Below are 24509 nucleotides of genomic sequence, written 5' to 3'. Positions count from 1 at the left end.
AGAGTAAGGAAAAGTACAGGTGAAATAGATACACTTCTTTCATTCCTGTAACCCTGGGCATGTGGTTTCCACGGCACATTTTAACAACCAGATATTATTTCTTTGTTACTGAGGAGAGCACTGCAGTGCTGTAATAGAGCAAGATTATATAGTTAATGAAGGTGTAATTAAAAAAATAGAATCCAGGGCTTATAGCCCTAGCTCATAATTCTTTCTGTCGACTTTTTCACCATCAAAAAGGTTCAAGCAAACATGAAAGAGTAACACAGGCGACTTCCATGTACCATCCCTTGGCTTCAACAATGATAATTTTTCTAACAATTTCCCCTAATTTTTTTCTCTCAATGTGCTACACTCCCAACTTTGTTTTGTGAATATTAATTCACTTAGACAAAAATCATTATTCATTCCCACCTAACTAGAAGATTTAAATAAAACTTCACACAAATGATGCTTGCATACATCTATAAGTAAAGATTTTGTTGTTGTTTTAAAAGCAACTAGTATGTCGTAAACAGGCCAATGGAAGTTAACAATAGTTCCTTAATCCTCTGTCAGTAATCCAATTTTCAATTTCTATTTGCACAGTGGGCAATTTAGATCAGGATTCATACAAGGTGTATTAACTGAATTAAGTTAATGAAGTCTCAACTCAATTTTATCCTATAAAACTTGCTCTTGCCTTTTCTTTTAGAATTTTGAGACAGGGTCTCAGAGTGTATCCTTGGTTGTTCTGGAACTTGATATGTAGACAAAGCTGGCCTGGGCTTGAACTCACAGACATCTATCTAGTTGTCTCTGCCTTCTGAAAGCGGGGATCAATGGCATGCACCACCACACCCAGCTCTCCTTCCCGTTTCCAAATCACTGCTATCTTTTCTTTTTTTTTTTTTAATCTGGGTCCTATAATTTTTTTGAAATAGAGTTGGGGTTTATGAAAAGACATTTTTTAATACAGATTTTAAGCACAAGGGTTAACAAAAATGCACTTGGGAAGAGGCTGAAGGGTTATATATAGATCAGGTTCATTGATGTGGGATCCAATCTAAGTGTGGGCAAGCCTTTCCATGGGTTGGGGTCCTGTACAGAATTAAGAGGAAGCAAGAGGAGCACCAATATTCATCTGTTTCTTGGCTGTGGATACAATGTTACAAGCTGTCTTACATCCCTGCCACCATACCTTTCCTGCTTGAATAGACTGGACCCTGAAATTGTGAGCTAAAACAAACCCTTCATCCTCAAGTCGCTATTGACAGGTATTTGATTACAGAAAGAGCTGGGTACAGCTACATACCCAAGAGCGTGCTCTACTTCCTCCCACATTACATGGTGGCATGTGGTATCCACCTCCTTGAGTTTGATTGATAGTGCTGTTCATCAGTGCGATCAGGGGATACATGCCCACCCCCCCCCATTTTAAAGACCCTCATCAGGGATGTGGATGTAGCTCGATTGGCACAGTGCCTGCTTAGCATGCAGGAAGCACTGGATTGGATTCCAGCATTGCAAAAATTGAGCAGTGGGAGTGCAAGCCTGCAACCTCTGTACTTAGGAGGTAGAAGTAGGATGATTAGAAGCTCATGTTTGGCTAGGCCAGGCCTGGGATGCCAGCCTGGCCTACATGAGACTCTGCCTCTAGAATAAATAGATAAATAAATAATAACAAAATAAAGAATCCTATCAATTTATCTAATTAATCATTGCCTAGATCCAGTGTTTCATTAAGGAATCACGACATGGAGATTTTTTTCTAATGCTAATGTTTCTTCTGCCTGGATTCTTCTATAAATAGGTACTTTCCCTCATCAGCTATCTCCTCACTCTGAGTCACAGTGTATTACAGAAAAGGCAAGATGAATGCTTCCCTTTTTTTTCTCTTGGCTAGTTTTAGAAATAAATTAAGACGCATTAAGTCTTGGGTGTTCTTTTTTTGGCAGTGGGGGTGTGGTTAGTCCCTCAGTGTTTAGGTGGACCATTTACAACTGTGCCTCAGTCTTTGTTCTCTGCTTGTGTGAACTCTGATGTTGAGCCAGCAGCATGGGGTGCTGTCAGAGCTTTACAGAGCCTCTGGGCATGCGCATGGCTACCCATTTCATTGATTTACAGAAGTCATGCTAAAATCTCTTTCATGCATGTCTTCCTTTTTCAGTCTCTCCTTTCCCAAAGCTTTTCAGTTTGCCCTTTGCTTGTACCAACTGCTATCCCTCCTCAAAGGCTGCTGCAAAAGGTATGCCTTTTTCTTGGAGGCTTTCAGCAAATACTACCTGGGAACCTGCTTCAGCTCTTGGAATATTTAAAGTGAAGAGAAACATTTCATAGCATTTGTATCTTTCTTTGAAGGAGCCACCAGACAGGTAAGTTGCAGAGATACAATATTTTGTGAATGAAGTCTATACTGCTTTCTCTGGGACAAACCACCTACCTCAAGGGTAAACTGTCTTCCTCCCAACTGCCTGTTTTTTCATGGTCAGGGAGAGACATGGAAGAGGCATTTTAAAATGTCCAAGTTCTCTCCCGCTGCTCTGCAATGGTCTTCCTCCAGGAAGCTCTCCTTTCTTTGCTTCTGGTAATTTGACAACCAACTCTACATGCTACTGAAGGAGAAAGGGAAACACCAACCCAGCTACAAACCCTTTGATCTACAGAGGTGACGGGCCTGCCAGCTGTGCTAGTGAAATAGTGGTGCAGGGCTTGTGGGTAACCAACCAAGATCTGATTGGACTTAAGGCCCACTCCATGAGATGCTTCAGGTAATCAAGAACCAAGTGCTAGATAGCTGAGAGACCTAGGATAAAACCAAATATCTTAAGGGTACGTGATTCGCTGATGTGTCTACATGTATTTCTTATGTTTTTTTTCTTTGACTTTTAGTTTCCCTGTTCATTTGTTTTGTCCTATTCAAGTTTATTATTATCTTGTCTTATTTCATTATTAATTTTCTAGGTGCCTGGTTTCTTTTCTAATAATAGAGAACAAGAAAGGATGTAGATTTGGGCAGGTGGGGAGGAACTTGGAGGAGTTGAGGAGGGGAAAGTATAATCATAATATATTATGATTAATATATAATATAATATAATATATATAATATATAAGAATATATTATATATATTCTTATATATAATATAATATATTATAATATATAATATAATATATTATAATATATATAAGAAAATCTGTTTTCAATTTAAAAAAAATCTACTCTATGGCAAGGATCTTGATAAAGAAGTTAAGAACCGGTGAAATGGTCCTCAAATGTCTCTAGCCCACAGGAGATTGAAATGACTTGAAGGAAGCTTCCTTGGAGTGCTACAGAACTAAACCAAACAATAACGTTCTGCAAAGGCTTTGCAGATGAAGACAATAAATTTAGTGACTAAGCTGAAAAAGAGAGTAGAGTGGATGGACAGAAAGGGAAACAGGGAAAAAGAAATGGCACAATGATATTTCTAACATACATTTAGTAGAACAGAGGTCTAGCTAACTTCATTATGTTTGTGTTTTTCTTACATTTATAGCTATATTAACTTCATACTTATTTGCTTAAAGCCATTTAAGGTTATTTTGTGACTAGTTTTATCTTTAAACCATATCATTCCAGATATATAATTAAAATCCCTGGAAGTGATTCTCTTCTTCGTAAAATTATGCTGCTCACCGGACCTACAGTTCTGATTCATTTGTTTCAGTTTGTCACAATTTTAAGACTTGCCTTTCTTCTCTTTGACTTAATTTCATTTTAGCGCACATCCATATTTCCAAAGCTTACAGCTAGATAACAAAGTAGAAAGTTTAGTTTCCTTCCTGTCATTCCATCCCATTTCCCTTTTCCTTTAGTTTCTTCAAATGTTGGCTCACATTTCTGATCTTCACTTATTCATCTTGAACCTCATTCTTCAACATGTGAAGATTGTTTTCATGCCCTTTTGTAACTTTGTGATACTCCATGATGTGGGTATGTTATGTCTATTTAGTCTACTGACATTAAAATAATGTTAATACATAACATTAACTATATGTCAGTCATGTTTTTTCCCTTGGTATGCCATTGCAATAGCTTCTAAAAAGTAATATATCCTTGTTTAATTTGTACTAGATATTGGCAAATTCGTTTCTTGGGGTTTTGTTCCAGTTTGCATCCCCCCTCCTCCTCTCTCCCCATCCCTCTCTCCTCCCTCCTCCTCTCCCCCCTCTGCCCCTCCCCCTTTCCCCCTCCTCCCCCCCCCCCTCTCTCTCTTCCACTTACTCAGGTTACATCCCAACCAATCACTGCCCCCTCCTGGTCACCCCCAATCTTTCCCCCATCCCCCTCCAAGTGAGTGGGGTCTTCCCTGAGTATCTCCCCACCCTGGTACTTCAAGTGTCCATGAGGCTAGGTGCTTCCACTCCCACTGACAGCAGACAAGGCAGCCCAGTCAGAAGAACACATCCCAGGTACAACAACAGCTTTTGGGACAGCCCCCTTTCCTGTTGTTTAGGATCCACATGAAGGTCAAGCTGCACATCTGCTACATATGTGCTGGGATGCCTAGCTCCAGTCCATATATGTTTTTGGGTTCAGACTCAGAGAGACCCAAGGATCCATGTTAGTTGACTCTGTTGATCTTGTGGACTTCCTAACCCCTTCAGGGCTCTGCAATCCTTTTCCCAACTCTTCCATAAGAGTCCCCAAGCTCCGTCTACTGTTTGGCTGTGGGTATCTATATCCATCCAAGTCAGCTGCTTGGATGGGGCCTCTCAGAAGACAACATGCATCTGTCTGCAAGCATAATAGATCATCATCAATAGTGCTTGCCCGTGGATGGGTCCCAAGCTTTGGTTGACCACTCCGTCAGCCTCTCTGCCCTATACTCCATGCCTGTACCCACTGTAGACAGGATAAACCCTGGGCCAAAAGTCCTGTTGGCAAGCCGGTGTCTCCATTGCTCCACTGGGGCCCCTGCCAGACCACAGGAAGAGGCCTCCCCAGGCTCCACATACCCAGTGCTGTGAGGCACAGCAAAGGTCATCCCCATTGATTCCTGGATGCCTCTCCTAACCCAGATCTCTGTCCAGTCCTGGAGACGCCCCCCCAACTTCCTTACTCCTGCAAATTGCAGACTTCTATTCACTATCAGAGCCATCTAGCCTGACCTTCCACATTGGATTCTGATCCCCCAATTCACCTCTCCTTCCCTCTCAGTTTCCCCCCTCCATCTGCCTCTTATGACTATTTTATTCCCCCTTCTAAGTGAGAGTCAAGCTTCCACACTTAGGCCTTCTTTGGGTCTGTAGATTTCAGACCTCTTAATAACACGCCCCATAGAGCCAGTGTGACTCATAATGGTTATTTGTGCCTTTTGCCTCACTCCTCTCACAGGCATATTCAGAGGTCACATCTCATGATTTTCCCTGCGACATGCCTTGCACTAAAAACAAATGAGTTGCCTGGTAGCAGTAAGGAAGCATTGGTGGCAGACTTAGTCTTGTTGTGAACCACTTACCAACCAAGCTGCCTGCCTGGGACTGAAGAACAGTCTAGAACATATTAAACAGCCTTGACTGACAGAGTCCACATGTCTGTGTCTATAGCAACCACAGGAATTTGTTCTTGCACCTTGTGTAAAGAAGGAAACATTCCACATGCATCTTTACATCTCTCTGAAGTATTTGCTTTCTGTTCATTGTGATCAATTGAAAAGAGCCATTGAAGGTTCTCCAAACACAGACTCGTTGTCTTTTGTTACCATAAACCTTACAACTAGACTTTGCCCTCACTTCCTCACAGCCTCTCTCAGAGTTTCCTTGAAACTTTCGCCATCTTGTGGCAAGACAGTAGATATGAGACCTCTTCTGAGTTCCTAAGTAAAGAACACCAGAGCAATATTCTTTACTACATTCTATTTGTACATGTGTGCTGTTTTACATTGTCTATAATGTACTGCACAGTTTTTCTGTTTCAGAGGCATGGCGTATGTTATTTTACTTAAAATGTGAATTTGTGCACTTTAATCATCTCTGAAACTGGTATGAATTTTGCCATTAATATGTCATAGTTTAATTGTCAGCATTTTGTGTGTCTGTTTTGGTGTATCAATGAGTGATGGATCTTATAAACCCATGATATCTCAGTCTCAAAGAATCAATTCTTTAATGAAATATTGCATCTACCTACAAGATAATAGTTTGAATTTCTAGTCTCAGGTTGAGGTGGTGGAGTGTTGGGAGAGGGGGTACATTTGGAATGCATTTTGAAGGGGACAGGGACTAGGTATATTTATTCACATTGGTGAACCATTTTAAAGTTCACTTTAAATTGTTTTTAATACATAGTATGAGGATGGCTAGTCACTTTTTGATTTGTCTTAATCAAAAATATATGCTAAGAAGTGATTTCTTGGTGTTTGAAATAGCCTGCCCAGATGTTCCATTCTCCAACATAGCTAGATGCTTACATTCTCCTATTTGAAGCCTAGACTAAATCAAAAGTTCTTAACTGTTTGTATGACCTATTGTCCCAGTAGTGAATATTTTCTTTTCTTGAAATAGGGTCTCACTATGTGACCCTTATTGTCCTGGAACTTTCTATGTAGACCAGGCTGGCCTCAAACTTACAGAAATCCACTTGCCTCTGCTATACAAGAGTGTAGGGAGTAAAGGTGTATATCATCATGCCCAGCTGCTAAAAAGTATTAAAAATACAGTTAATGACATATGAATGTGTGATTCTCCCCCTTGGCAGTAATACAGTATAATTGACATATTAACAGCATAGGAAGTAATGTGTTTTATATAAGTTATTCATCATGAAATGATCAATTCAAACTGATTAACTTATCTTCATCACCTTACACAACTATTGTTTATGGTAAGAATACTTGAGCTTTACTTCTCAGCAATTTTTATGCATATCATTCATTAGCATGATCGACAGTTACACAGTACAGTCCCAGTTTTTCTCCACATGTGGCTTTCTAACTCCATTTTAAAGGACTCTTTTGATGTTGTGCTTTTTCACAGAAAATGACACGATTCCCCTCCTTTCTTTTTTTTTTTTTTCTTTTTTCTTTTTTCTTTTTTTTTTTCTGGAGCTGGGGACCGAAATCAGGGCCTTACGCTTGCTAGGCAAGCGCTCTACCACTGAGCTAAATCCCCAACCCCTCCTCTCCTTTCAAAGACTAGGAAAATCATAGACACTAGGAAAAAATATACTACTATTGTTTTGGTAAAAGGTTGTGTTGTGTTAAACTACTTTCTAAATACTATCGATTTTAGCATGGTGTTTGGCTTTTATCAGAAAGATTTTTAATTGTAGTACATGGCAGTTAGTGGAGGAACTCATAACCAGCCAAAGTACCAAGAGTAAGTGATGCCCAGATGATTGGTCTAAAGGAGACATCTATATCCCACCCTCTAAGGTTCTGAGAACATCCGGTAAGGAGAGAAAAGAATATACGAGCCAGAGTATCAGGCAATATACAAGTATGTGTATGTCTTCTGGACATTACATAGCTAAACATGCTACATAGATACATTGCACTCATGAACTCACTGCAGCTGTGGTTATTGGGACATGAGAAGGACAGTTTGAACCTATCAACCTTTAATCACGAATTGGAGAGGAGCCCATGAAGCAATGCTCCTTCCTGAGGCAACTGGCAGTGCAGTTAATGGCTGCTGAGGAGCTGTCATTTTCTTTAGCGGTTAAGTACTGAGAAGTTGTCCTGACTCCATTAAAGAATTTCCCAGCCGTGCTTGCACCAGCAACTCATCATTAACGTCACTGCGTTACACACAGAAAGGAGACAAGGAAGTAGAAGAGACTTGTTGGAAAGAATTAAAAGTTTCAGCAGGAGAGGGAGGGAGAAAACAGAGGGGAAAAGGGTAAAATGACTCAAAATCCATATTCACATGGACAAATTTGTCAAAGATTTAAAAATTGGGAAGAAAATTGGCTTTTATAGTAATAAATATGGCATTTCCAGATAGGAAGGAAGGAAAAGAGGGAAGGAGGGAGGAAGGAAGGGAAGAACAAAAAGAAAGGAAGGGAGGGAGGCAGGGAGGGAGGGAGGGAGGAAGCCAGTTACAGTAGCAATGAACATGTAATTCCAAGGCTCAGGAAATGAACACTAGAGGATCCCCAGGGATTGTTTGCCAGCCAGTCTAGGTGAATCAGTTTCAGGTTGAGTGAGAGACCCTGATTCAAAAAATAAGGTGCCCAGGCACAGTGGGACATGCCTATAATCCTAGCACTCCGGAGGGAGCAGCGAGGCAGCGAGGCGGCGAGGCGGCGAGGCAGCGAGGCAGCGAGGCAGAGAGACAGAGAGGCAGAGGCAGAGAGGCAGAGAGACAGAGAGGCAGAGGCAGAGAGGCAGAGAGGCAGAGAGACAGAGAGGCAGAGGCAGAGAGGCAGAGAGGCAGAGAGGCAGAGAGGCAGCGAGGCAGCGAGGCAGCGAGGCAGAGAGGCAGAGAGGCAGAGAGGCAGAGAGGCAGAGAGGCAGAGAGGCAGATGCAGGCAAATGTCTGAGTGCATCAGCTGGCCACCTTTGGCGTTCTGGAAATAAGCATTACCCTGACCCCTATTTTCACTTTTGCATGGTGGTCTTCCCGTATAAGTGTCTGTGTTCACACCCTTCTTTTAGCAAAGACACCAGATGTATCAACCAGAAGCCTACCTGTGATGATTTGTATACACTCGGCCCAGGGAGTGGCACTATTAGTAGGTATGGCTTTTCTGGAATAGATGGGTCACTGTGGTTGTGGACTTAAGACTCTCATCCTAGCTGCCCAGAAGTCAGTCTTCCACTAGCAGCCTTCAGATAAAGATGTAGAACTCTCAGTTCCTCCTGTATCATGCCTGCCTGGACAGTGCTATGCTCCTGCCTTGACGATATGGACGGAACTTCTGAACTGGTAAGCCAGTCCCATATAATGTTATTCTTATAAGAGTTTCCTTGGTTCCATCAATTTGCTTAAGAATTTCATGAAGTCGTTTTTAATAGCTGAGTAGTACTCCATTGTGTAAATGTACCACATTTTCTGTATCCATGCTTCTGTCGTGGGACATCTGGGTTCTTTCCAGCTTCTGGCTATTATAAATAAGGCTTCTATGAACATAGTGGAGCATGTGTCTTTGTTATAAGTTGGGGCATCTTTTGGGTATATGCCCAAGAGAGGTATAGCTGGGTCCTCAGATAGTTCAATGTCCAATTTTCTGAGGAACCTCCAAACTGATTTCCAGAATGGTTGTACCAGTCTGCAATCCCACCAACAATGGAGGAGTGTTCCTCTTTCTCCACATCCTCGCCAGCATCTGCTGTCGCCTGAGTTTTTGATCTTAGCCATTCTCACTGGTGTGAGGTGAAATCTCAGGGTTGTTTTGATTTTCATTTCCCTGATGACTAAGGATGTTGAACATTTCTTTAGGTGCTTTTTGGTCATTCGATAATCCTTAGCTGAGAATGTTTGTTTAGTTCTGTACCCCATTTTTAAAAGGGTTATTTGGCTCTCTGGAGTCTAATTTCTTGAGTTCTTTGTATATTTTAGATAGTAACCCTCTATCAGATGTAGGATTTGTAAAGATCTTTTCCCAATCTGTTGGTTGCCGTTTTGTCCTAACAACAGTGTCCTTTGCCTTACAGAAGCTTTGCATTTTATGAGATCCCATTTGTCAATTCGTGATCTTAGAGTATAAGCCATTGGTGTTTTGTTCAGGAAATTTCTCTTGCTTACTTTCCCTTCTATTAGTTTGAGTGTATCTGGTTTGATGTGGAGGTTCTTGATCCACTTGGACTTAAGCTTTGTACAGGGTGATAAGCATGGATTGATCTGCATTCTTCTACATGCTGACCTCCAGTTGAACCAGCACCATTTGCTTAAAATGCTATCTTTTTTCCATTGGATGGTTTTGGCTTCTTTGTCAAAAATCAAATGACCATAGGTGTGTGGGTTCATTTCTGGGTCTTCAATTCTATTCCATTGGTCTATCTGTCTGTCTCTGTACCAATACCATACAGTTTTTTATAAATCAGGATTGTTCTGTAATACAGTTGGAGGTTATGGGTGGTGATTCTCCCAGAAAATATCATCCTGAGTGAGCTTAACTCAATCACAAAAGAACATATATGGTATGCACTCACTGATAAGTGGATATTAGCCCCAAGGCTCAGAATACCCAAGATACAATCCACAGATCACATGAAGCTCAAGAAGGAAGACCGAAATGTGGATGCTTCAGTCTTTCTTAGAAGGGGAAACAAAAATACTCACGGAGGAAATATGAGACAAAGTGTGGAGCAGAGACTGAAGGAAAGGCCATCCAGAGACTGCCCCATCTGGAGATCCAGCCCATATATATAGAGAGCAACCAAACCCAGACACTGTTGCAGATGCCAAGAAGGGCATGCTGACAGGAGCCTGATATAGCTGTCTCCTGAGAGGCTCTGCCAGAGCCTGACAAATACAGAGGCAGATGCTTGAAGTCAACCATTGAACTAAGCACAGGGTCCCCAACGGAAGGACTGAAGTAGCTGAAGTGGTTTGCAACCCCATAAGAACCACAACAATATCAACCAACCAGACCCCTCCCAGAGCTCCCAGGGACTAAATTACCACCCCAAGATTACACAGGGATGAATCTATGGCTCCATCCACATATGTAGCAAAGGATGGTCTTGTTGGGCATCAATGGGAGGAGAGGCCCTTGGTCCTATGAAGGCTTGAAGCTCCAGTGTAGGGGAATGTCAGGGCAGGGGGTGGGAGGGAGTGGGTGGATGGGTCGGGGAGCACCCTCGTAGAAGCAGGTGGAGATAGCAGGTTTCTGGAGGGGAAACTGGGAAAGGGGATAACATTTGAAATGTAAATAAAAATATCCAATAAATTAAAAATATGAAGAAAAAAGAGTTGCCTTGGTCATAGTGTCTGTTAACAGTAGTAAAACCCTAACTAAGACACCACCCTACTTCCCATGTCATCTTAAGTAATTGCATCTATAGTCACCTTCTTTCCAAATAAGATTCCATACTAGTGTTATGGAGACCACTCAGCACAAACAAGTTCAAATTGAGCAGGCTGGTGATTGCCTAGAGAGAAACACTTCTCACAGGACAGCCCCAAATATATATATGGAGTTTTAAAAGACCACACACACACACACACACACACACACACACACACACACACACACACACATGCACACACACACACTACATCCTGGTTGGCAGTTGCAAGGGGAAGCAAACAAGCAGTTTAACAAGAACCAAGAACATGCAGTTAGCCGGGGAATTTCAACCCAGTTTCTGAAACAGGATTGACTGTTTTGTCATAGGATTTTTCAGGGAAGGAGATGAAACACAAAGACCCTGTAACACTAGCATATGCCTTTAACTATGCCTTTAGTCACGCCTTTAACTGTGAGTTCTAGGAAGATGCACACTTATCTGATACCAGCCTTACTGCTTCTTCAGCGCACAGGTGATTTTCATCTCTGGTCCTTCAGTCTAGAATCACAAAGACAGATGATCATTTCCTTCTTAGTGTTGAGGTCTGGACATTACTACAAACAACTCAGACACTAATCTCAATCAAACAGAGCTGGTTTATCAATCAATCACAGACCGATTGATCTGGGCTGTAGACCAGACTCAGGAGCTTGCTGCAGCACTGACTATCTCTCAGGGCCAGATTATAATGCCCTTCAACAGAGGAATGGATACAGAAAATGTGGTACATCTGATAAAAACTGCATGGTATTGGTACAGAGACAGACAGATAGACCAATGGAATAGAATTGAAGACCCAGAAATGAACCCACACACCTATGGTCACTTGATTTTTGACAAAGGAGCCAAAACCATCCAATGGAAAAAAGATAGCATTTTCAGCAAATGGTGCTGGTTCAACTGGAGGGCAACATGTAGAAGAATGCAGATCGATCCATGCTTATCACCCTGTACAAAGCTTAAGTCCAAGTGGATCAAGGACCTCCACATCAAACCAGACACACTCAAACTAATAGAAGAAAAACTAGGGAAGCATCTGGAACACATGGGCACTGGAAAAAATTTCCTAAACAAAACACCAATGGCTTACGCTCTAAGATCAAGAATCGACAAATGGGATCTCATAAAACTGCAAAGCTTCTGTAAGGTAAAGGACACTGTGGTTAGGACAAAACGGCAACCAACAGATTGGGAAAAGATCTTTACCAATCCTACAACAGAGAGAGGCCTTATATCCAAAATATACAAAGAACTCAAGAAGTTAGACCGCAGGGAAACAAATAACCCTATTAAAAAATGGGGTTCAGAGCTAAACAAAGAATTCACAGCTGAGGAATGCCAAATGGCTGAGAAACACCTAAAGAAGTGTTCAACATCTTTAGTCATAAGGGAAATGCAAATCAAAACAACCCTGAGATTTCACCTCACACCAGTGAGAATGGCTATGATCAAAAACTCAGGGGACAACAGATGCTGGCGAGGATGTGGAGAAAGAGGAACACTCCTCCATTGTTGGTGGGATTGCAAACTGGTACAACCATTCTGGAAATCAGTCTGGAGGATCCTCAGAAAATTGGACATTGAACTGCCTGAGGATCCAGCTATACCTCTCTTGGGCATATACCCAAAAGATGCCCCAACATATAAAACAGACACGTGCCCCACTATGTTCATCGCAGCCTTATTTATAATAGCCAGAAGCTGGAAAGAACCCAGATGCCCTTCAACAGAGGAATGGATACAGAAAATGTGGTACATCTACACAATGGAATATTACTCAGCTATCAAAAACAACGACTTTATGAAATTCGTAGGCAAATGGTTGGAACTGGAAAATATCATCCTGAGTGAGCTAACCCAATCACAGAAAGACATACATGGTATGCACTCATTGATAAGTGGTTATTAGCCCAAATGCTTGAATTACCCTAGATGCCTAGAACAAATGAAACTCAAGACGGATGATCAAAATGTGAATGCTTCACTCCTTCTTTAAAAGGGGAACAAGAATACCCTTGGCAGGGAAGAGAGAGGCAAAGATTAAAACAGAGACTGAAGGAACACCCATTCAGAGCCTGCCCCACATGTGGCCCATACATATACAGCCACCCAATTAGACAAGATGGATGAAGCAAAGAAGTGCAGACCGACAGGAGCCGGATGTAGTTCGCTCCTGAGAGACACAGCCAGAATACAGCAAATACAGAGGCGAATGCCAGCAGCAAACCACTGAACTGAGAATAGGACCCCCGTTGAAGGAATCAGAGAAAGAACTGGAAGATCTTGAAGGGGCTCGAGACCCCATATGTACAACAATGCTAAGCAACCAGAGCTTCCAGGGACTAAGCCACTACCTAAAGACTATACATGGACTGACCCTGGACTCTGACCTCATAGGTAGCAATGAATATCCTAGTAAGAGCACCAGTGGAAGGAGAAGCCCTGGGTCCTGCTAAGACTGAACCCCCAGTGAACTAGACTGGTGGGGGGAGGGAGGCAATGGGGGGAGGGTCGGGAGGGGAACACCCATAAGGAAGGGGAGGGGGGAGGGGGATGTTTGCCCGGATACCGGGAAAGGGAATAACACTCGAAATGTATATAAGAAATACTCAAGTTAATAAAAAAATAAAATAAAATTTATACATAAAAAAGTCAAAAAAAAATGTCCAACAGCCTGGCAGTGGTGGCACATGCCTTTAATCCCAGCAGATCTCTGACTTCAAGGCTAGTCTGGTCTCCAGGGTGACTTCCAGAACAGCTAAGGCTACACAGAGAAACCCTGTCTTAAAAAACCAAAAAACAATCCCAGAGCCCAGTAATAATTTGAATGAGCTATAAGAAAAAAATCTACAGGAAAAATTAAATAATCCTTTACGGAAAGACATTTTAAAATACTAAATTTCTGTATCCTGACCCTGGGGTTTAAGCTTGTTCACAAGCCCTTCTAGAGCAGATATAGAAACTCATCCTTAATCTGGGCTTATAGGTATCCAGAATTGAAGCATTGAGGATTTCACCCTACTTACAATGTATTAAGTAAAATGATTGCATTAGGTCAAAGATAAAGGGGTTTATTATAGCATAGCAAGTCAATATCAATATCATAGCAAGCAATATCAGGAGCTTCAAGGTGGTGTCTGTTGGCTAGCCAAGGTTCACACAGACTAAGTAAGCTGCACAGAGGAGGGGCAGGTGGACCTTAAGCACAGGATGGTTTTATTTCTTACAAAAGGACACTGGAAAGGTAGTCTTTTCTTCTCCCAAGGCTGTTAGCAGCAACCGAATGTAACAAGTGCCCTGAGTAGGTCATGGCCTTGCATTCTTGGCATGTTCAGGAAGTGTTTCAGGAGTACAAGAGATTTGTGGAGGAGAATTTCTTTCCCTGAATGGTGTTTTGAGGCTATTGTAAGGATGAGATTGGTGGTTGTTGACAGAACAAACTATTATTGTAATTAAAACGGTACAATCACCATTTGAAAACCTGCTCCACCCTTAATCACATGTGGGATTACCATGTGATCTATCAGTTTCACTGCTAGGTATATGCACAAAAGAATGGACTTTTGCAGGATATTTGATCACACTGTGAACACAGAGAGGTTGTGTTTATTGGAAAAAACTATTTCTAGTTGTGGTGTGGCTCAACCCTTAGTACACACCTTTAATCCCAAACAAGGAAGGTAAAGCTAGTTTGTAGAAGGAAGCACCCAAGTTTGAAAGTGATGTCTAATTGAGTGGCAGACAAAGGGATGAATTAGAGAAAAATTGGGTAGAATAGGATATGCCCAACTCTCACAAGAGATAGGAAAGGGGATATACTTAAAAGAGAACAGAAAAGAGTAAAACAGGAGGTAGTTTTACAGGGAGAGTTTTACAGAGGCAAGTTGAAGAGAGAACAAGCTAGACACAGGTAAAGACAGAATGAGTCAGAGAATGAGAAGGAGTCAGAAGATTAGGACAGATTGCTAAAATTAGTATAAGGCTAAGCAGAGCAATTCAGGAGATCGGAAAGGCCAGATTGAATCCATTAGTGTGGAAAGGAGTTTGAACCAGAGCAGCTGAGTTGATCCATCCAGCCAGAGATCAGAAAGAACAAGAAAGAGTGAACTTGTTCAGCAGTGAGTCTCAGAGCCTAAAAGCATTCTAGTGTCAGATTAGATTTTAGGAATGCTAGAGGCTTCCAGGACTAGGCCTAGGTTAGCAGACAGAAGCAGTAAGCCTCAGAGATGAGAATTACATCAGGTAAATAAAACATACTTTTACAAGGGATCACAGATGTTTGAGCAAAAATTAGCATATAAATGTTCATCCCAACACTATCCATTAACAGCTGGAAGACAGAAGCATCTTCTATGTATGCATCAATGGACAAATGACCAAAAATTGGTTTATCTATTGAATGGAGTTCCCTTTGAGAAAGAAGGGGTAAGAAGCCCAGATAGTTCCACTGACATTGAAAAATCTTGAAAACCTTCTGCTCAGGGAAAGAAACCAGACACAAGTGGTCATGTATGATGATTCCAGTTATATATAATGTCTATAACAGGCAGATCTACAGAAGCCAAAAGCAGATACCAGAATGCTAACAATTATTGCTCCGGTGTGGGGGGAGGCAGATGGAAGTGACTGCTTAATGAGGGAGTTTTTCTGATGTGGTGATGAAAGTGTTTTGGAGATGGATATGTCCATAATTGCACAATGCTGGGATATGCTATATACCACCAAGCTGGATATTGAAAAAAACATTAATTTTTTGTGTATATGTAAGTACTTGCACCTCCCCCCCTGTGTGTGTGTGTGTGTGTGTGTGTGTGTGTGTGTGCGCGCCTGTGTGCGTGCATGCGTGTGTTGCCCTCTGAGATCAGAAGAGGTGGTTTTATGCCTGGAACTGGAGTGACTGTCATTGTCATCTGTCATGTGATTGCTGGGAAGCAAATATGAGTCCTCTGTAAGAACAGCAAGCACTCTTAACCACGGAGTCATCTAGCCAGCCCCTGGACTGTACATTTTTAATTGGTTAAAATGGTGGATTTTGTTATGTGCCTTTTATAATGATAAAACATCTTATTTATGTATAGGCATGGCCTGTCCCCACAAGTCAATTGGTGAAGCCCTGAAGCAGAACAGGACTTATTAACACAGGGTCCTGCTCACGAGCACTGTGGAAAAACCATGCTGGGCTTCAGTTTCAGAACACCTAGGTCATCTAATCCATGCAGTCATTGCATTTCTCCTTTCCCAAACTCCAAATCTCCTCTGGATTTCAAAGTACTTCTCTTCTTTCTCCTTTTAAAAAAACAATAAAGACATTTTAAAAAAAAATTTAACAAAATGTAGCAAGCTTCAAATCATACTCCTGTTTTTAAAATTCATACAATCTTATCGTAGTATACCCTCATTAAAGGAGGATAAATATTTGCTTTTGGTTTGTGGAATGCTTTTCCCTCTGTGTGAGCCGAGTGCTTCTAGTCAAAGAATAGTTCTAACTGATCTTTATTCTGATTGGTCCTAAGCGAAACTTATGGTTGTGAAATTTCTTAAGATTAACAAACCTCAGAACATAACAGTATATGTGGCCAAATTTGACCCTGTTCTGAGCCAAGCTATTTTTCCTGCATCAGTAACAATTTGAAATGAGTGGCAGGCATGGGACAAAATGGCTACAGCAATGCTGGGGGAGCAAGTTTCAATACGCAGCACACAGAAGAAAGCCTTCCCTATGCAAACTCCTCTCCAGAAGCTCTTTTTGATCACCCTGTCGAAATTAACCCCTCTACCACATACAAATCATTCTCGACTCCATTTCCTGTTTGAATTTTCTTCATAGTACTCATAATTGCCCCAAAATGATATGTTTATTTATCTGTCCCTCCTAGAATGTAAGTTCAATGATGACAGAAAGCTTGCCCGTCTCATGGAATTCTATATCAGCTCTTTGCATAGTACTTGTTTGATAGCAAATATTTAATAACTGTTTATCACATATAATTATGTATCAATAAAAAGAAATACCCATAAATTAGATCATCTAAGCTTTATAGATGTGTGTATAGCATAGACTTAAAGTTATAGATATATTTTAATTGGTTAATTTTATAATATAATCAATTGCTTTAGAAGATATTTTTATTCCACAGCAATTATTTTGATGTATGTTGAATGAATGTTAAATAAGTGAATGCTCACTTTGATCTGTGAGTCTCTGGGAAGTACAGTAGAGGAAAGCTTTCTTTGAGGAAAATGGGGTTTATCTCAAACTTTTAAAGCCACGTATTTCTCCCCTTTGAAACAATGTAATCTAGTCAAGGAGCCAATTATAAAACAATAAAGTAAATATATTTCTGTCGCCCCAAATTCCCCATTTTCCCTTTTCTTCCTGCTACCAGTAGAAATCAAAGGCAACTGAATAGAGGTCAGAGGCTCATTTGCATGCTTTACTCAGGTGGGAATGGCTCAACAAGCACACCCGCCAGACTAAATATTAGGAAAACAAGAATCCTTTACTATATATGAATTGATTCAGGGAAAAGTCAAGGAAGTTCAGCTGAGTTTTCTAAATGTTAAGACTTAAGGTCATCCTATTGGCTTTTATTCTGTTTCTCAGATTTGTCAGTGGAGAAGTGGCCACTGAGTGTGAAGTGTTCTGAGCTTCCTGATGCAGAGTGAAGAACTTAATAATGGCTTCCCACCCCATCTCCCTTCTCCAGGATGTAGGATCCATGACAGGTGCTAACTCCACAAAGACTCAGGGGTTTTCCATTGTTTTGGAATTTCCTCTATATCAGCAGAGGGCTCTGGTCGGCATCTTTGAACTCAATCTAGCTAAAATTGGGCTTTTCCTGCAATAAAAAGGGAGGGGTTGCTTCTAGTGTATGCTTTGCAAAGATTCGAGGAAATTCGGGAAAGAAAAAAAAAAGAAAGTTGATTTTTTTTGGGGGGTTCTTTTTTTCGGAGCTGGGGACCGAACCCAGGGCCTTGTGCTTCCTAGGTAAGCGCTCTACCACTGAGCTAAATCCCCAACCCCAAGAAAGTTGATTTTTAAAAACAATTTTCCACCAGACAAATCTTTCAATAAAAGGAGGAAAGAATTGAAACCACTTTGTGGGATTAATTCCTAGCTTACTTACATTCAATCTTTTCCCCCAACCTACTTATACAGTGAGTTTTAAGTCTTTGTGGATTGTAAGTCCTTTTAGCAAAGCATCTTAAATTAATGTACACACGAATCACCTGCCGATAGTGTTAAGCTGAGAATTCTTGTTCTGTAGATCTGTGGAGGCTACCATGGGATCGAGCATGCAGGTCATTTGGCCCTTTACTTGAGCTCTGGACCACCTCCAGCTGTGTAATGCACTCCACCATTTCACAGTCCTCAGCTCAAATACTCCATCCTTTGTTTTTTTGTTTTTAACTTGTTCACTTTGCATCTTGCTCACTGCCTCCCTCCTGGGCACCGCCTCCCCCCAATCTTTCCCCACATCTGTCCTCACCTTGCCAGATTCCTCTGCTCTTATCCTACCTTCAGATTTGCCTCTTCTAGCTTCTCTTTGTGGGAAGCCAACGAAGCCCTGAATGAATGTACAACGTGGCTTTGGTCTTAATTATGTATTAAAAGCAGCATTATCTTAATTTATCATTGAAATCTCGGAACTTTCTAATGGTTAGTTCATAGTTTTGTCTAAAGGAATTGTAATCCTAGAGCAGTGGAAGCAGCAGAGATCTGTTTAGTTTCTAGATCTGTTTAAGTAACAGTTTCCTTAAAGATAACAGTATATTATATGGTATTGAATGAAGCTTTAAGTGTTCTGATACTATTGGATTCATATTTATTTGGTAACTATTTTATAACTCACTGTTGTAGATCTAAAACTATCCATAATGTTTTCAGCCTGCAATTCACACAAAAGTTTCACCAGAGATGACTTTGCCATACTGGAGACATAAATGGCTGCCTAGTCTACTGTATACTACACTTGAAAGTTTTTCACAGCCCTCCTCTGTCCCATTGAACATAAACTTCACCAATTATCACATTAAATGAAAGGATGATCACATCATTCAGTGATTGGCAACGCCATCAAATAGACCAGCTCATAATCACATCCGGCTTGCAGCATAAGAAAGGCTAGACTGATCAAATTCTATTATCAGGAATAGGGAATGGCCAGAAGAACAGAATGGAAAAGGCATATCTTAAGTAGATGTCCTGACAAGGAAGGCTGTGAAAGAACAAAAAATGATACAGAGATGAGAGGGGACTGAATCCACAGTGATAATAGATAAGATATATATGAAAAGGTGACTCTTTCTTGTAGTCTTTGAATTGCAGAGATGAGAAACTAAGTGATAATAAAGGAAATGCCCTGGAGCCTGTAGGAATAAAGAAATGGTGAATGTGAACATTTGTTCTATGAAAGGTGTGAGGAAGTAAAATTAAACACCAGATAGTGTAGTTTGGTAGATTCTTTTAAAAATATTTTCTTTTACTTCATGTGTATAGATGTTTAGCTGCATGTTTTCATGTGCATCAGTCTCATACCTAGTGTTGGGGTAGAAATCTCGGCTCGCGTCCGGACAAACTGCAACAGGCCAACATGGTTCAACAGGCCAACATGGTTCCACGTGGAAAGGTTTAATGAGAGAAGAAGAGTAGAAGAGGAGAGGAGTAAAGGCTGGCCATGAGCACATGGAGGGAAGGGGAGAGGGAAATGGGGAGAGAAGGGACAAAGGGGAAGAAGGGAAGAGGGGAAGACTGAGAGCAAGAGAAAGAGCAAGAAAAGCGAATGAGGAGGGGTCAAGCAGCCCCTTTTATAGTGCCAGGCATACCTGGCTGTTGCCAGGTAACTGTGGGGGTGGAACTTAGACAGAATGCTAATACCTAGTGCCTTCAGAGGCTCAAAGAGGACATCAGATCTCCTGGAACTGGAGTTACTACTGGTTGTGAGATGCTTTGTGAGTGCTAGAAATTAAAACCAGGTCTTCTGGAAGAGCAACCTGTGCTCTTAACTGCTGGGCCAGCTCTCCAGTCCATTTTGTAGATTCTTAACCTTTTCACCATCTAGGACATTTTCTTTATGTTTTGCTCATAGACTTTATTTTTAAACTGTATTAATATATTTTTAAAATAACATTGCCATGAACTTAACTAAATTTTAAATTGTAGAATACAATAATGGCTAGATAGTCTATTAGAATCAAGGAGATTAATCTAGATTCCAGAATAAAAACAAATATATCAGTCAAATTCTATACACAGAACAAACAAAAATGAAACAAAAATGACCATTAAAAATGTCCAACAGACCCTAGAAGAAGCAAGAAACTAATCGTCTTGGCAACAAAACAAAGAGAATGAAAGCACACAAACATAACCTCACATCCAAATATGAATATAACGGGAAGCAATAATCACTATTCCTTAATATCTCTCAACATCAATGGCCTCAACTCCCCAATAAAAAGACATAGATTAACAAACTGGATATGCAACAAGGACCCTGCATTCTGCTGCCTACAGGAAACACACCTCAGAGACAAAGACAGACATTACCTCAGAGTGAAAGGCTGGAAAACAACTTTCCAAGCAAATGGTCAGAAGAAGCAAGCTGGAGTAGCCATTCTAATATCAAATAAAATCAATTTTCAATTAAAAGTCATCAAAAAAGATAAGGAAGAACACTTCATATTCATCAAAGGAAAAATCCACCAAGATGAACTCTCAATCCTAAATATCTATGCCCCAAATACAAGGGCACCTACATACGTAAAAGAAACCTTACTAAAGCTCAAAACACACATTGCACCTCACACAATAATAGTGGGAGATTTCAACACCCCACTCTCATCAATGGACAGATCATGGAAACAGAAATTAAACAGAGTTGTAGACAGACTAAGAGAAGTCATGAGCCAAATGGACTTAACGGATATTTATAGAACATTCTATCCTAAAGCAAAAGGATATACCTTCTTCTCAGCTCCTCATGGTACTTTCTCCAAAATTGACCATATAATTGGTCAAAAAACGGGCCTCAACAGGTACAGAAAGATAGAAATAATCCCATGCGTGCTATCGGACCACCACGGCCTAAAACTGGTCTTCAATAACAATCAAGGAAGAATGCCCACATGTACTTGGAAATTGAACAATGCTCTACTCAATGATAACCTGGTCAAGGAAGAAATAAAGAAAGAAATTAAAAACTTTTTAGAATTTAATGAAAATGAAGGTACAACATACCCAAACTTATGGGACACAATGAAAGCTGTGCTAAGAGGAAAACTCATAGCGCTGAGTGCCTGCAGAAAGAAACAGGAAAGAGCATATGTCAGCAGCTTGACAGCACACCTAAAAGCTCTAGAACAAAAAGAAGCAAATACACCCAGGAGGAGTAGAAGGCAGGAAATAATCAAACTCAAAGCAGAAATCAACCAAGTAGAAACAAAAAGGACCATAGAAAGAATCAACAGAACCAAAAGTTGGTTCTTTGAGAAAATCAACAAGATAGATAAACCCTTAGCCAGACTAACGAGAGGACACAGAGAGTGCGTCCAAATTAACAAAATCAGAAATGAAAAGGGAGACATAACAACAGATTCAGAGGAAATTCAAAAAATCATCAGATCTTACTATAAAAACCTATATTCAACAAAACTTGAAAATCTTCAGGAAATGGACAATTTCCTAGACAGATACCAGGTACCGAAGTTAAATCAGAAACAGATAAACCAGTTAAACAACCCCATAACTCCTAAGGAAATAGAAGCAGTCATTAAAGGTCTCCCAACCAAAAAGAGCCCAGGTCCAGACGGGTTTAGTGCAGAATTCTACCAAACCTTCAGAGAAGACCTCATACCAATATTATCCAAACTATTCCACAAAATTGAAACAGATGGATCACTACTGAATACCTTCTACGAAGCCACAATTACTCTTATACCTAAACCACAGAAAGACACAACAAAGAAAGAGAACTTCAGACCAATTTCCCTTATGAATATCGACGCAAAAATACTCAACAAAATTCTGGCAAACCGAATCCAAGAGCACATCAAAACAATCATCCACCATGACCAAGTAGGCTTAATCCCAGGCATGCAGGGATGGTTTAATATACGGAAAACCATCAATGTGATCCATTATATAAACAAACTGAAAGAACAAAACCACATGATCTTTTCATTAGACGCTGAGAAAGCATTTGACAAAATTCAACACCCCTTCATGATAAAAGTCCTGGAAAGAATAGGAATTCAAGGCCCATACCTGAACATAGTAAAAGCCATATACAGCAAACCAGTTGCTAACATTAAACTAAATGGAGAGAAACTCGAAGCAATCCCACTAAAATCAGGGACTAGACAAGGCTGCCCACTCTCTCCCTACTTATTCAATATAGTTCTTGAAGTTCTAGCCAGAGCAATCAGACAACAAAAGGAGGTCAAGGGGATACAGATCGGAAAAGAAGAAGTCAAAATATCACTATTTGCAGATGATATGATAGTATATTTAAGTGATCCCAAAAGTTCCACCAGAGAACTACTAAAGCTGATAAACAACTTCAGCAAAGTGGCTGGGTATAAAATTAACTCAAATAAATCAGTTGCCTTCCTCTATACAAAAGAGAAACAAGCCGAGAAAGAAATTAGGGAAACGACACCCTTCATAATAGACCCAAATAATATAAAGTACCTCGGTGTGACTTTAACAAAGCAAGTAAAAGATCTGTACAATAAGAACTTCAAGACACTGAAGAAAGAAATTGAAGAAGACCTCAGAAGATGGAAAGATCTCCCATGCTCATGGATTGGCAGGATTAATATAGTAAAAATGGCCATTTTACCAAAAGCAATCTACAGATTCAATGCAATCCCCATCAAAATACCAATCCAATTCTTCAAAGAGTTAGACAGAACAATTTGCAAATTCATCTGGAATAACAAAAAACCCAGGATAGCTAAAGCTATCCTCAACAATAAAAGGACTTCAGGGGGAATCACTATCCCTGAACTCAAGCAGTATTACAGAGCAATAGTGATAAAAACTGCATGGTATTGGTACAGAGACAGACAGATAGACCAATGGAATAGAATTGAAGACCCAGAAATGAACCCACACACCTATGGTCACTTGATTTTTGACAAAGGAGCCAAAACCATCCAATGGAAAAAAGATAGCATTTTCAGCAAATGGTGCTGGTTCAACTGGAGGGCAACATGTAGAAGAATGCAGATCGATCCATGCTTATCACCCTGTACAAAGCTTAAGTCCAAGTGGATCAAGGACCTCCACATCAAACCAGACACACTCAAACTAATAGAAGAAAAACTAGGGAAGCATCTGGAACACATGGGCACTGGAAAAAATTTCCTGAACAAAACACCAATGGCTTACGCTCTAAGATCAAGAATCGACAAATGGGATCTCATAAAACTGCAAAGCTTCTGTAAGGCAAAGGACACTGTGGTTAGGACAAAACGGCAACCAACAGATTGGGAAAAGATCTTTACCAATCCTACAACAGATAGAGGCCTTATATCCAAAATATACAAAGAACTCAAGAAGTTAGACCGCAGGGAAACAAATAACCCTATTAAAAAATGGGGTTCAGAGCTAAACAAAGAATTCACAGCTGAGGAATGCCGAATGGCTGAGAAACACCTAAAGAAATGTTCAACATCTTTAGTCATAAGGGAAATGCAAATCAAAACAACCCTGAGATTTCACCTCACACCAGTGAGAATGGCTATGATCAAAAACTCAGGTGACAGCAGATGCTGGCGAGGATGTGGAGAAAGAGGAACACTCCTCCATTGTTGGTGGGATTGCAGACTGGTAAAACCATTCTGGAAATCAGTCTGGAGATTCCTCAGAAAATTGGACATTGAACTGCCTGAGGATCCAGCTATACCTCTCTTGGGCATATACCCAAAAGATGCTTCAACATATAAAAGAGACACGTGCTCCACTATGTTCATCGCAGCCTTATTTATAATAGCCAGAAGCTGGAAAGAACCCAGATGCCCTTCAACAGAGGAATGGATACAGAAAATGTGGTACATCTACACAATGGAATATTACTCCGCTATCAAAAACAACGAGTTTATGAAATTCGTAGGCAAATGGTTGGAACTGGAAAATATCATCCTGAGTGAGCTAACCCAATCACAGAAAGACATACATGGTATGCACTCATTGATAAGTGGCTATTAGCCCAAATGCTTGAATTACCCTAGATCCCTAGAACAAACGAAACTCAAGACGGATGATCAAAATGTGAATGCTTCACTCCTTCTTTAAAGGAGGAAAAAGAATACCCTTGGCAGGGAAGGGAGAGGCAAAGATTAAAACAGCGACTGAAGGAACACCCATTCAGAGCCTGCCCCACATGTGGCCCATACATATACAGCCACCCAATTAGACAAGATGGATGAAGCAAAGAAGTGCAGACCGACAGGAGCCGGATGTAGATCGCTCCTGAGAGACACAGCCAGAATACAGCAAATACAGAGGCGAATGCCAGCAGCAAACCA

The 24509-nt window shown here is 40.7% G+C and overlaps 1 protein-coding gene across 2 annotated transcripts in view; it reads left to right on the top strand.

Annotated features, from left to right (window-relative positions):
* The first annotated feature begins 1926 nt into the window (after positions 1 to 1926).
* Positions 1927 to 24509, top strand: part of Nox1 (NADPH oxidase 1) — a 53234-nt gene continuing 30651 nt past the window's right edge. For both annotated transcript variants that reach the window (XM_039099398.2, XM_039099397.2), the window contains exon 1: positions 1927 to 2354. The gene's annotated coding sequence lies outside the window, so the exon portion shown is untranslated. The remainder of the gene's footprint in view (positions 2355 to 24509) is intronic.

Source organism: Rattus norvegicus, chromosome X (genome assembly GCF_036323735.1).
Source record: "Rattus norvegicus strain BN/NHsdMcwi chromosome X, GRCr8, whole genome shotgun sequence".
Classification (NCBI taxonomy): Eukaryota; Metazoa; Chordata; class Mammalia; order Rodentia; family Muridae; genus Rattus; species Rattus norvegicus.
This window is presented reverse-complemented; position numbering and strand designations above follow the sequence as displayed.